This window comes from Euphorbia lathyris, chromosome 3 (genome assembly GCF_963576675.1).
Source record: "Euphorbia lathyris chromosome 3, ddEupLath1.1, whole genome shotgun sequence".
Lineage (NCBI taxonomy): Eukaryota > Viridiplantae > Streptophyta > Magnoliopsida > Malpighiales > Euphorbiaceae > Euphorbia > Euphorbia lathyris.
In genome coordinates this window covers 22,899,464-22,914,549 of record NC_088912.1, presented here as the reverse complement: position 1 = coordinate 22,914,549, position 15,086 = coordinate 22,899,464, and positions in this window count along the sequence as shown.

The following is a 15,086-nucleotide window of genomic DNA, read 5'->3' as shown; positions in this document are numbered from 1 at the left end:
TACATAAAGGGCGGCCGGTGCACTACGCGTCCCCGTTAAGAGAGGGTCCGGAGAGGTGTCCCACCACAAGGGTGTACTGGGGGCAAGTCTTCGGCAAGAGGTCGCTCCTAAGACTCGAACCCGTAACATTCGGTCACACGACAAGAACATTTTACCGTTGCGCCAAAGCTCGCCCTCACCAAAAGTCTACATGTTATAAAAAAAAAAATAAGTGTTACAATAAATTACTTAGCATAGCCGAATTGCAAAACCAACACAATTAATGAAGTTTACTTCAGAGTATAAACTAATTACAAAACCCACACAATACGCATAGCCGGTGTTGGAGGATGTCGGTGCTGTGAATCGTTAGAAGCCAGGGGCGGATACAGGGGGCCTGGGGGGGGCCCGGACCCCTCCGGCCGCCGAAATTTCCATGGTTACGAGTAGTTTTGGCCCCCTCTAATATTAGTAATGGTCTATATAGACTCTATGTAGTAATATTTCATTGTTTAAAAGTAGATGAGATGCTTAAAAACACTTGCTTTTTTTTAAAAGGTCCTAGATTCAATTCCCCTCAACGTCAATTTATTTTAGAAAGTGTTTATTTATTTAAATTTTATTTTTCAATAATTATAAAATTATGTTACCATTATTAATTAATTTATTTATTTTCTTAACACTTTTGAACTCATTTTTATTATGTCTTTTCCATTAAAAAAATAATTTCTTATTTTTGAAACTCAAACAACTGAATTTCTAAATTAAATTTTAAAATTTTAAAACTAAAAATAAAAAAATGTAAAAATGTTATAATTTTTTAGAAATGATTGCTCCATTCAGCAACTATATGCGCTGTCTACTAAACGAGCCAAGAAAAAACAGCCGTACAGAAACAAAAAAGAGGACTTTACCCTTCTATCAAAAGGGCTTACATCTAATCTAGTGATAGCAGCCCTACTAATAAAAAAATTTAAACATATCCTATTACGTGTTAAGCTTGTCCAAAATTCAAAATTTCAATATTTTGGACCTATTAAGTACTCCATAAATCCAAATTTCTAATTTTTTTTAGACCTGTTAGGCCTTTCTAAAATCTAAATTTCTAATTTTTTTGATCTATTAGGTCTCCATAAATCCAAATTTTTAATTTTTTTTTGCCTCTTAGGACTCCTTAAATCCAAATTATTAATTTTTTTTGGATTGGTAGGCTATCTGAAACCAAAATTTTTAATTTTTTTACATGTTCAGCCCTTCCTAAGTCCATTTTTTTACTATTAGGACTATTAAACGAAATCTAGTTTAATTTTGATAAATTGTACATTAATACTTAAAATTGGTTCTTGATCATTCAAATTATAACACACGTATATACAACAAAAAAAATTAAGCAAGTTCGATTTAGCAAAAAAAAATATATATATATATTTCCCCGAACGCACATGTAAAATCAACCCCCTCCCCCCACAACCGAGTAATCCTGTATTCGCCACTGTTAAAAGCACATAGACAATGGAGAGTAAAGAGACTATACCAATCGGGTTCGAGAGGATAAGGATGGGGGAGGGGAGGTAGAGGTGGAGGCGCAATATTGGTGTTGGTGGCAGGTAGCACGGTGAACTGTGGGGGCCGAGAGGAAATGGAGAGAGGAGAGAGGGATTCAATCGCATTAGAGATGAGAGTTAAAGAGGGAGATAAATAGTTAGGAATTCTATTTTTGTTTGAAGTGATTTTTTTTTTTTTTTTGGTTAAACCCATGGGGCAGTTCTAATTACAGCCACAGTAAAAAGGGTGTTAATATATCAAGTAAACATCATGTTGCATATGTCTTATTTTTATTGTCGACATGATAAAAAAAATATGACAGTTACATAATGTCTTAAATTATAATTAAAAAAACCAGCTTAATACATTATTTTCTCTTAAAACTTGTCTAAAAAATTTGATTGGCACTCTTAATTTTTAAAGTGTCTCAGTAACCCCTTTAACTTGCATAAAATGTCCAGTTAGCCCTCTAAACTTGCCGCCGTTAGCCTCTCCATTTTTTTTCCGATCACCTTCTACTTATCGGTTCAGAACAGAATCGCAATCCCTTCTCTTTCCTTTCCCGTCGACAATAATGAGCACCAACACCGTAAACTCCTCAACCGGCACCCCTCCCAAATCAAACTCGACAATGGACAACACAAACACAAATCCAAATCACCATCCGTCCCTCACCGTCTCCAATATTTCTACCTTTATCAAAATTACTCTCGACATAGAAAAAGGCCATTACCCCACTTGGGCTGCTCTGTTCAAGCTCCATGCCACCGCATTCGAGGTCCTGGACCATATATTTCCTCCATCACCCACCAACCCTTCCGCCAATGATCTTAAACAATCCAATCCTAAGCTCTGGGCTCGCATTGATGCCGTTGTTCTTCAATGGATTTATAGTACCATCTCCCTCGACCTTCTCCACACCATTATTGAAACCGATTCCACAGCCGCCAGGGCCTGGAGTCGTTTAGAGGAAACCTTCTCAGACAACAAGAATTCCCGAGCTCTATTTCTCCAACAAGAATTCTCCAAAACCAAACTCAGTGACTACTCTGATATCTCAGCCTACTGTCAGCATCTCAAATCTTTGTCTGATCAACTGACAAATGTGGATTGTCCGGTTACTAACGATCAGATGGTGCTACAACTTATATCCGGTCTGACTGAGGCTTATGATACCGTTGGAACTCAAATTAGATATGGGGATCCTCTTCCATCTTTTCAGAGAGCCCGATCCATGCTGATTCTGGAAGAAACAGCTCGTGCCCGCAAGACCCCTCCTCAATCTGAACCAATTGCATTGAATGTGTCATCCGCCGAAGATACGGGTGCGCCGTCGCATAACACTCCACGACCTGCGCATTATCGCGGCTCATCGTCTTATCGCGGGGGCAGACACGGTGGCCGTTATAATCGCGACAGGGGCGGTCGACACCACAACCGATCGGCTCCGCCACCCCATTATCGTCCTGCTGCCATTCCTCCTTGGGGATATACATACCCATGGGCACCACAACAACAATGGGCTACTCCTCCGTGTCCTTACCCTAATTCAGGCAGACAACCATCCCAATCTGGAATCTTAGGGCCTCGTCCTCCAATGCCGCAAGCACACCTTCATATGGAATCCCCATCATATGTGCCTACTGATATTGCAGAAGCTATGCACACCATGACACTTGCTCCACCTTCTGATCAATGGCACATGGACACAGGAGCTACCTCGCACATGACAGCTGACAAAGGTACACTCACCTCTTATTTCAATTCGAACCTCAATAAAAATATTATTGTTGGTAATGGTCATTGTATGCCTGTTTGTGGATCTGGTAATGCCTATTTACATGCTAATCCTCACTGTTTAAAATTAACCAATGTTCTGCATGCACCTCATCTTATCAAAAATCTCATATCTGTCCGTCAATTTACTAAAGATAACCAAGTGTCTGTTGAATTTGATCCTTTGGGTTTTTCTGTGAAGGATTTACGGACGGGTACTACTATCATGAGATGTAAGAGTTCCGGCGCCCTATATCCAGTCACCTCTAGCACCCACAATTCAGCGTCATCTCATTCTGTCTTCACTGCTTTGTCTTCCGTCGTTTGGCATAATAGATTAGGACATCCAGGGCTTCCTGTTTTGAACGCCCTGCTCAATAAAAAGTTGATTTCTTGTAATAAAGTTAAGGATTCTTCTGTTTGTTCTTCATGCATTAATGGAAAACAAGTAAAATTACTTTTTCAGTCCTCCAACAATTTTGCTTGTATGCCTTTCGATTTAATTCATAGTGATATTTGGACTTCACCCGTTCTTAGCTCGGGTGGCCATCATTTTTATGTACTGTTTTTAGATTCGCACACCAATTTTCTTTGGACCTTTCCGTTAGCTCACAAATCTCAAGTTTATTCCGCTTTTCTTATATTTCGGTCGTATGTTCGAACTCAATTTGAAAGAGAAATTAAGGTTTTTCAGTGTGACAATGGGGGTGAATTCAATAACAATTCCTTTAAACAATTCTGTCAAACAAACGGAATGCAATTTCGGTTCTCTTGCCCGTATACCTCACCTCAAAATGGGAAATCAGAACGTACCATTCGCACCATTAATAATCTGATTAGAACAGTAATGCATCATGCTTCCATTCCGCTTAAGTTCTGGTAACATGCTCTAGAATTAGCAACATATCTTCTAAATATATATCCTCACAAAGTTCTAGGATATCAATCACCCACCAAGATTCTGTACAAACAGGAACCCACCTATTCCCACTTGCGCATCTTCGGATGCCTGTGCTACCCTCTAATTCCATCCCAAACACGAAATAAGCTCGAGTCTCGTTCCTTTCCATGTGTTTTCTTAGGTTATCCTTCTAATCATAGAGGATACAAGTGTCTGGACATATCTAGAAATAAGATAATCATATCACGTCATGTAATTTTTGATGAATCAATTCTTCCGTTCTCAACAGCATCTCCACATCGCACATCTCCCCCGCCAACTTCTGTCGAATCGAACAGCGATTTCCTACCCGCTGTCCCGTTTCGCACTCACACGACTCCTAATTTCGCTGATTCTGCACCTTCGTCCGCATCACCCACTTCTATTGCGTCTGTCCCGTCATCTGCGTCATCCGTCACTCCCTCAAGTCCAACCGAGTCGTCCGTGTCGTCTAACCCGACATCTGGTCACGTCAGTTCGTCGGTGTCATCTGTCGTCCCGTCAAGTACACACCCTTCGTTCGAGTTGTCTCCTGTATCGTCATCTAATCCCAGTCCGTCCGTCTCCTCGTCTGCGCGCATCGCGCATATGCAGTCCTCCGAGTCGATTTCAGCCCCCATTTCCCCCTCCAATACATCTCAAACTTCTGCTGATACAGCACCTTCTGCCTCCTCTCCTCAATTACAAATTGTTAACAATCACAAAATGACCACGAGAGCTCAACATGGCATCCATAAACCTCGTCGAATGCTAAATCTATCCACATTAACCAAACCTACCATATCTCCGCTTCCAAAAACACCTTCTCTTGCATTAACTGATCCAAACTGGCTACAAGCCATGACTGATGAATTTGAGGCTCTTATTGCAAATAAGACGTGGGTACTCGTACCCCGTCCAAAATGTGCTAATATTATTCGTAGTTGGTGGATTTTCAGGCACAAAACAAAGTCAGATGGCTCCTTTGAAAGATATAAAGCAAGATTGGTTGGGAATGGTTCCGGACAGTTGGCAGGAGTTGATTGTGGTGAAACATTTAGCCCTGTGGTTAAACCAGCCACTATTCGTGCTGTCCTCAGCATAGCACTGTCTAAAAATTGGAAAATTCGGCAATTAGACGTCAAAAATGCCTTTCTCCATGGGGATCTTACTGAAACAGTTTACATGCATCAACCACTGGGGTTCTGGGATTCTAGGTATCCTGATCATGTCTGTCTGCTACAGAAATCACTATACGGCCTGAAGCAGGCACCTCGGGCCTGGTATCAGCGGTTTGCTAACTTTGTCATACGAATCGGCTTCTCCAACAGCATATCTGACAGCTCCTTATTTATCTACAGACAAGGCTCTGACACGGCATACATCCTTCTATATGTTGATGATATTGTGCTAATCACTTCATCTGACACACTTCAGGCTTCAGTAATGTCCAAATTGAGCTCCGAATTTGTAATGAAAGATTTGGGTCCTCTACACTATTTTTTAGGCATATCAGTAACTCACTCTCCTGGCTCCTTATTTCTGTCTCAGCGGAAGTATGCTTCTGAAATAATTGCAAAAGCCGGGCTCAGCTCGTGCAATTCGGCTACCACTCCAGTTGACACCAAACAAAAGCTCAGTATCAATTCTGGCTCTGATTATCATGACCCCACTGAATTCAGACGATTGGCTGGTGCTCTCTAATATCTCACTCTCACCCGACCTGATATCTCATATGCAGTTCAACAGATATGCTTATTCATGCACAACCCAAAAACTACACACATGGCTTCTCTTAAATGCATTCTCAGGTATGTTCAAGGTACTCTTGACTTTGGCCTCACACTTCTGGCATCTTCTCCTAGTCAATTGATCTCCTACACGGACGCCGATTGGGCAGGATGTCCTGACACTCGCCGATCAACATCAGGCTACTGTGTATTCCTCGGGGACAATTTAATCTCTTGGTCCGCCAAACGACAGCCAACACTGTCCCGATCCAGCGCAGAAGCCGAATATCGCGGCGTTGCCAACGTCGTATCTGAGACATGCTGGATACGCAATCTGCTTTTAGAACTTGGCTGTCCGATTCAGAAATCTTCAATAGTGTATTGTGATAATATCAGCGCAGTGTACCTCACGGGCAATCCGGTTCAGCATCACCGCACTAAGCATGTGGAAATGGACATTCACTTTGTCCGAGAACGCGTTGCAAAAGGCGAAGTCTGTGTCCTTCACGTGTCATCTCGCTATCAAATCGCTGACATCTTCACCAAAGGCCTTCCGTCAACACTATTTGAAGATTTTCGTAATAGTCTCAATGTTCGCCCTCCGAACCTTTCGACTACGGGGGCGTATTAGAATATGTATTATTTATCTGTATCAATTTTGTTATTTATCCCTAGCCTAGAATATAGGCTCAGCTGTTGACTATAGTTGTTCACTACAGAGTGAACTGTATTCTGTATAAATACGATATTTCATATCAATAACAACTCACTGAGAATCACAATCTCACAGTTGGCACATATACATCCGAATTCTCTATCTGTATATTAAATATGATAGTACTATTTTAAATTATTTATGTATCAATATAATTTTGAATCAATTGATTAGCTTTCAAACCTTTTTATAAAAATTGAAATGGTCTAATGTCATCCGAATTTATATTAAAGGTCGAATACATCACTGATTCTCTGAAGATTGGCTTTTTGAACTTTGCAAGTGACTCACCAGTTTCTTGAATTTGATTATTCTGTATCATTAACTTCATGAGCTTGTCTATAAAAATAGATTAGCTATCTGAATTTTATAAGTATTTTACAAACTCCTTAAACTTGTTTATTCGGTAACAACTAAATACAAAAACATAATTTGATCTCTCAAACCTGCAACACTAACTCTTGTATTAGGTAGAAATGTATGAGGAGAAAAAGTCACATCCATTATATTTTTAAAATTTAGATTTAATAGGTTTTTATTGCTAATTTATTTTCTTTTTTTTTATTATTTCATTTAGATATTAACTGTTTAATTTCAGATTAAAGTATAGAGGAGATCATTGAGAATTATATAAAAAAAATATCAAAGGTTAATTAGAGTGTCTTATTCAGCTGTCTAGTTAAGTACATAATACAGTTGGAATAATGTCTTATTCATGTAATTAAATGATGTACGTATCAATCTTATGAATTAATGATTTTGATATTTTATGTAAATATTTAAAATTGATTTGATTGGTAAATATTTTATTTTTTTAAAGGATTTGAGTGGTTAATATTATGAGTGTTAATTGGCTAAGTTGAAAATTTCAAAATTGAATTTTAGCTAATTTATGCAATAAATTTTAATTTAAGAGAGTTTAAATTAAAATCTTAAAATTGAATGTTTAATTACGATATGATTCACTAAAATAGTATAAGTTTTGAAATTCATTTTATTGAATTACTAAAAATGAGATTATTTAGTTTTTTTTTTTTTAAAGCAAAAGGGGGAATGTTGATATTCCAAAATTGTGTACACCGCAATTATTTTAATTTACGGGAATATTATTATTTGTTTTTTTTTTATAAGATGGGTACGGATTTAATATGCTCATTCATAATTTCATCTACCACAATAAATGAATTTCTAAAATAAAAGCAAAATTAAAGTCATTCCCCAAACTATACATAAGCGGCTGCCGGGATAATTTTTGTTAATAATTTCTTAAAAACTTGACGAGATTTATTTCTAGTATTTAAGTAAATTTTTTTACGAAAAATTGGTTCATACAATGAGAAAAATTAACAAAAGGAGAGAAGAAAGAAAAATTAAAAATTAAAAAAAATAGAAAAGATTACCTTTTTTCTTTTCTAAAGTTGTGCGCAATGTACTTATATTAAACAAAAGAAGATTACATTAAAGAGAAAGAAAAAAACCCTCAACCCACCCCATCCGGATGTGATTCGAACTCATGACCTCTAGGGTCATAGGTAAGCTCTCAACCAACAGGCTAAGAGCTTCACCACAAATAGAAAAGATTACTTATTTGATTTTTATTTTTTATTTTGGGGTTTGTTTTGATGGAAAAAACGGACCAACAACGGTAACAACAATAATACGGAATTAACCTTCATTATTAATCCTTTCCCGACTTGAATGAATCTATGAGGAAACTAATTAGTAGAGCAACAACCAAACACAAATGAAGCAACAATGATAGTAAAATGGCAGCCACACAAACACAATGAACAAGCACGATTTTTACGTGGAAAACCCCCTCAATGCAAGGAGTTAAAAACCACGGGGACCTTAGTCCGTTTAAACCTTCCACTATATCAAATAATAATGGGCAATACACAAGTTCATCCCTAGATAACACTAGAGGCATACACAATCCACATACAATCTTGGAATATTCCCTCAAGAAGTATGGAATCAATCACAACACAAAAGAAAAGAAGAACCTCAAAGAAGTCACAAATCTGTCTACAATCTGCCCCAGGTACGAACTGGTCTTCCAAGCCTCCGGACGATGATCGCTTCGGTGAAAACAAGCGAACAGGTGTTAGGAAGCTCCTGTCCAAATTTCACGACGATCCAACGGTTCAATCTCCGGCTATGGGCAATTTCGTGTGGCTGGATGAAATGGAAGAAGCATGGATTTTCACTTTCTCCTTTCTTTGTGGTGGCCGAAAAATAGGTTACAAAAACTATCTTAAACTTACCCTTATATACTCCTAGGGTTAAAGCATGGGTCTAACCCTAATTGAGCTCCTCATGGGTCAAAAAATCCCAATATGTTTGTGATAATTAGATAATAAGGGAGTTTAATTTATAGAATAAATAAATATAAGGACAAAATTGACTCTTTTTCCTTTGACTTTTGACTTTTTTTTTTAACATCGTTAGTCAATTTGGTATGTGTTTGCTAATAGAATGAACCTCAATGTATATTTTTGTCAACTTTTAAACCACATAATGTATGTTTGAAAATATCCCAACCCACAAGGTTTATTTTTGTATTTTTTCCTAAAAATAAACAACATAAAAATAAAACATGTTAAAAAATTAAAGTTGTATAAAATCGCATTAATGATACAGATCGGTTTCGGGTTTGAGGATTTTAATCTTAAATCCACAAAGATAGTTTTTCTCCAGCCAAACTAAGAGTTTTACGGACTAAATCGTAAGCAAATCAAAGATCTCTAATTGTTGAAAGTTGAAAATCTTAACAAACTTCACAAAGAAGAAGATAAAAATTATGAGAAAGTACAAAAATAAACCTCGTGGTTACACTTGTTTTCGAACAACACCGATGTGGTTTAAAAGTTTGCAAAATGGTACATTAAGATTCATTCAGTTAGCAAACACATACAAAATTGTCTAACGGTGTTAAAAGTCAAAGGGAAAAGAGTTACTTTGGTCCTTATATTTATTTATTTTATAAATTAACCCCTTTTTTATCTAATTATTATCACAAAAAAATCCCAACATGACCTTGAGTTGAATATGCCCCGATTTCGCTATCACTCACTTCACTAACCGGGCTACCATGCTTAACCTCTACTTGCCCATGGCCGACATCAAATGGAATATCATGGCGACTCTTGTCAACTCACTTCATAGTGAGCTCAAGAACACTTGTATTAGGTCCATCATCGTCTTGGGTTAACAAATTCTGAACTTAAAGACTCGCTCATTTACTAGCTTGCTACTAATCCACAAGTCTTGAATTGCTTCCATCTTCTCTATATCCCTTGGGAAGCCATTCCCATTCAATAAATACTCTATGAAGCTCACATTCTTCACTACGAGATCATCCCTCATGGACTCCTCATAGGATAGGTTCTCTCTCAACATACACAACAAAGATCCTAACATATATATTTCAACAAAGCATACAAAAATAAGTTCAAATTTTACCAAGTGAGTGACTTGATTCCTTTGCATATTGCATGTGCTAGGCGTTTCGGTTCTATCAAAAGGCATCATAGAATAGCCTTCATCCTCCTCTTTAGAGCTCAACTCACCATGTGTATGACTAGGTGTACTATCTCCCGGATCCCATACTATGTCACGTGGTAACTTTCTCAAAGCTGGAAGCCCTTTAGGTTGATTATTGAAAGACACGTACTTGTCACCCTCAGTCATTGGCTCAACTTCCCCACTTTCAACATTGCTCTTCCCCTTCTCAACCTCATTCCCTTCTTTGGATTTGACTTCACTAGGAGAGAGGCTAGTTATCTTATCCATGGATCCCAAGTCAATGTGACTCAATATTTCACCTGTTACACCGATTCATCCATTCACATTCAACTCCCGAGTTGGACAAGCTCTTAAGGTGGACTTCCTATTCTCATTAGGCGAACTCTTCATAGATGTAAGGATGTATCGGATTCCGCCTTTGCGTATGGTGTAGGGGTTGCTTCTTCCCGCATGTGAGGCATCACAATCAAATTGTCATGGCCTACCTAATAGCACGTGACAAGCATCCATCTCCATAACATCACAAATAACTTCATCCTAATAAGCCCCAATGGTGAAAGGAACCTTACATTGGTGAGTAACTTGAATCTTTTCCACCTCTTTGACCGAACCAAGACGGAACCAAACCAAACTTACTCAAGGCAGATCCACTAATGATATTAACTTGTCTTTCTCTGTCGATGACCACCTCACATTTCTTCTCAAGAACTAAGCATCGAGTTCTAAATAATTGATGTTGTGGGATATGTTCCTCTTCAATAGACATTAGTACCCTCGTCACTAAATACACATCATGCTCATCGCCATCATCATCACCTTCATAGATCTCTTTGTTTTGGCTCCACTCTACATTTTCCGACTTATCTTCATCTTGGAACCAACCTTCATCATCATCATCATAAGTTTCTTCGTTTCAGTTCCACTTAACCTTTCCCGACTCATCTTCATGATGGAACCTACCTCCATCATACTCGTAAATATCTTCATTATGGTACCATTCAACACCCTCCAATTCATCATCACAATGGAATCTATCTTCATTATCTTCATAAAGAGTCCCGTGTCGATCCCACTCAACATACCGATGCTCACTCTCATCATAATAGGCTCCATATTTGTCTTCTTCATAAACGGCCCTATATCAGTTCCACTCAATGTTCCAATGATTGTTCTCATCATGGTAAACCTTATCATCTTTATAATATTCATTCTCATTCTCATTGGTTATCCTCTTCATCAATCTCCTCTTCTAAATCCTCATTTTCATGACCGCATTCAAATTCATTTCCCTCTTCGTCCACGATCCATCTTTTCCCACGACCTCTCTTTTCCTCCCATTCCTCCTCATAATTCGAACAGACTAATCCACGTGCCAAGTTGCCTGACTCAAAAGACATGCTACATCCCAACATGGTTGAACCACCAACATCTCTCCCGTCACCATAGCCATCAATCTCCACACATAAACTAATTTCATCATGCTCCTCAAAGAGAGTAACAAGTCCAAAATCCTTCTCTCCCTCTTCAAGACAAACACCATCAATATCCTTAAGCATACACATGTGGCTATGCCTAAGGAGCATTTCATCAAACACTTAGGAAGTACCCTTCTCAACATGGGTTTCCTCAAAGTTTTCACATACTAATCCCCTTTCCTCCTCATTCACACATGCATTTAAATCCTCGTCAATAATTTCATTATCAACAATTCCACAATGAGAACTTAAATCATTAATAACACCACAAACAATCAAATCCTCACTAGCAATGGGTTTACCCAAAACTTTCACATTAAGAATTGAAAGTTTTGGAGTTACCTCTTCCTTGTATAATAGAGGACAAATTTGGGATGAATATTTAGGAGGCAACATGGAGGTTTCTTCTTCCTTTTTTCGTTGGGCTCGACGTTGTTGTCTCTGGCTACTTCGGATTCCCCTTTGTAGTCTTTCCATCTCTTCTTGCTCCAAGTTCTCTTTTGTCTTTGTTATCCTTTCAACATACTCAAGCTCTATCTCATTTGTCTCGGCTTCAAGACGCTCTTTTATGGCTTGAAAGAAACTCGGTTAAATCATTGTCGAAAGAAGTCTCTGTTAGGAAAATGATTGGCTCTGATACCAAATGATACAGACCAGATGTCACATTTGTGTCCCTAAGTTTAGTTATTATACCCTAATATAAGGTTATATTTTAGTTATTTATTGATTGAATAATTAATTATGTATTATGGATATAGTTTGGAAGGAAATTTCATGCTTTAAGTGTAAAATTAAAAGTGTAGGGTAAATTTTAAAAGAAGATAATTTTAGAGGGACCAAAGGGAAATTTTTCCCTTCTTGAGAAGCTAAATACACATTCCAATGTACTGATTTCGTGGATATCAATTACAATCATATTCCCAAGCATTTGATGATGATCATCCACTCCAACTCAATAATATTTCCCTTCATACACTTAAGTATACGTAGATACAATGATCTTATGATATCGGGAGTTTATGTGGTCCGATCGAGCTCATTTTTTTACAGTAGCTTCTAGACATCCTAATACACATTATGGTCGGTGTGATTTTGATTTGGAGATTTGTAGAAAGAGTTCGGCCTAAACAGATTCTAAGGCGAATTTGGTGTTTTTTTTAGAGTTTTCTTCAAATTATGGCTAAAGTAAGTAACTATCAACTACCCTTTTGAGTTTTATGTATATATATGTATGTATGACTCTAAATTTTCCAAAAAATTGAATTTTTGTGGTGATTTTTGACATGCATTTGATTAATTGGCGTTTTTATAATTTAGTTTTTAACATGAGCATAAAGTTAAGTTCAAAGTAATTATATATGTATTTGCATGTTAATTTTAACCTATAATATATGTTAATGTATACATGATTTGGGTTTTGTTTTGATGAACTTGGTATATTTGATTAATATTTGTGTAAGATTTGATATTTTGAAGAGTAGAATTTAAAGAAAAGAGTTTTGAGAAACTTTATTGAAATTGCTTTATGTACAAAAGTATATGTCTATATATATTAAGTGATTTTCAATAAATTTATTTCTCAAAGTAAATTTTAGTTTTAATTAAAGATTGTTAAAATAGCAGCTTTGATGAAATTATGGTTTATTGAAATAAAGTATATCTATATATGATGATTTTATGTCTTTAGTTTTGAGAAATTGAAGTTATTATTGATAAATATATTTTGAAATTATTTATTGGTGATTTTAGTTCAATAATAAAGTATGATTTAATATTTTGGAAATTGATTGAGTAAAGATATTGAGAAAACTTTATGATGTTGATTTATGAGTTATATATGTTTATATATATATTTCTGATTTTAAATTATATTATGCAATTATAATATTTTTAGTATCCATCAAGAGTAATCCGGATATGTGGTTTTTATTAAAGTTCGTATTTAGTGAGAAATACGACATGTGTACACAGTGGAAAGACCTATCGGGTATGGCAAAGAAGTGTTAAGTAAGACCATGCGGGATAGGCAAATTATGAGATATCTCGATTTTATTATATTGTGGGGATTGATACATACAGGGATTATCTCGGATGGATACGATTTGCGAAATATTTATTGATATATGATTTGTGAAGTAATTATTGACATACGATTTGTGAGGTATCTATTGAGATACAGTTGATTGAGCTTTTATTAAGATACAGTTTATGAAGTATTTATCGAAATACGATTTATGAAGTATTTATTGATTTACGGTTGATTTGAGTAAATAGTTAATTACGAACCTATTTATTTTGTATAGTTGAGATTGTAAAATCAAATAAATTTATATAGCTATTTTGGATATTAGTTTTATATTAAGTGTTTTAATACAGTGATTTACATTTTGACTATTTGGTTAAAAGTACTACTTTGAGTATTTTATTATAGTTTAATCTATAAAGTGTTCATTTTTAAGAATATGAATTTTATATGATGCATTTTGAAAATTAAACTATATATATAGCTATTTTGAGTACAGTACTTTACGTAGTTGATAATTGCTTACTGAGATTTTTGTCTCACCTTTTTAAATGTTTTAATGTTTTTAGGTGAGAACGTACAGGATAGAAAGAATGTTACCGACCGATTAGGCGAGGATCGGAAGTTGTTGCTAATTGTTAGAATTATTATTAGAACTTTAATATTTAATTGTATTATGATGAAGTTGGTAAATATGTTGAGGTTTTGATGTAATAGGAATATGAATTTGTTTAGAATATACATTTAAGAGGAATACCTAGAAAAGTGATATTTATGCTATTTGGAGACTATTAAGTGTTGATTGTGATCTTTCTATTTCACGCCCGATGCCGATTGAGGTCGTTTAGGGTCGGGTGTGACACCAGATTTAAGTTTGAGTATTTAATCTTAAATCCACAAAGATAATTCTTTTCTAGCTAAACTAGAATGAGTTAATCCCGAGTTTTACGGACTAAATCGTAAGAAAATCAAAGATCACCCATTGTTGAAGGTTGAAAACCTTAACAAACTTCACAAAGAAGAAGATAGAAATTATATTGATAAAATTTCATATCCTTACAATTAAATGAGCTTATATAGCTCATCAAAATGATATGTAAAAGACTAAAAAGTCTAACTAGGATTACAATTAATAAAGAGGGATAAGCAGTAGAGTACGGAGGAAATGCTAAAATGACATTTAGGAAATTAAAACAAAAGGACAAACAATAGGGTAAAATGATATAATTGCAATTAAGAGATGTAAGTAATTGTGGCGGTCTTGTTCTTCATTGTCCCCTAGTCTTGTGTGTCTTCTTTTTGGTTGAAAATTTGATTCATCGTCGCTAAAAATCAACATTTCGTCACTGAAAATGAACATTCCGCCGCAGAAAGAAATCGCTTCGTCGCCAAAGAT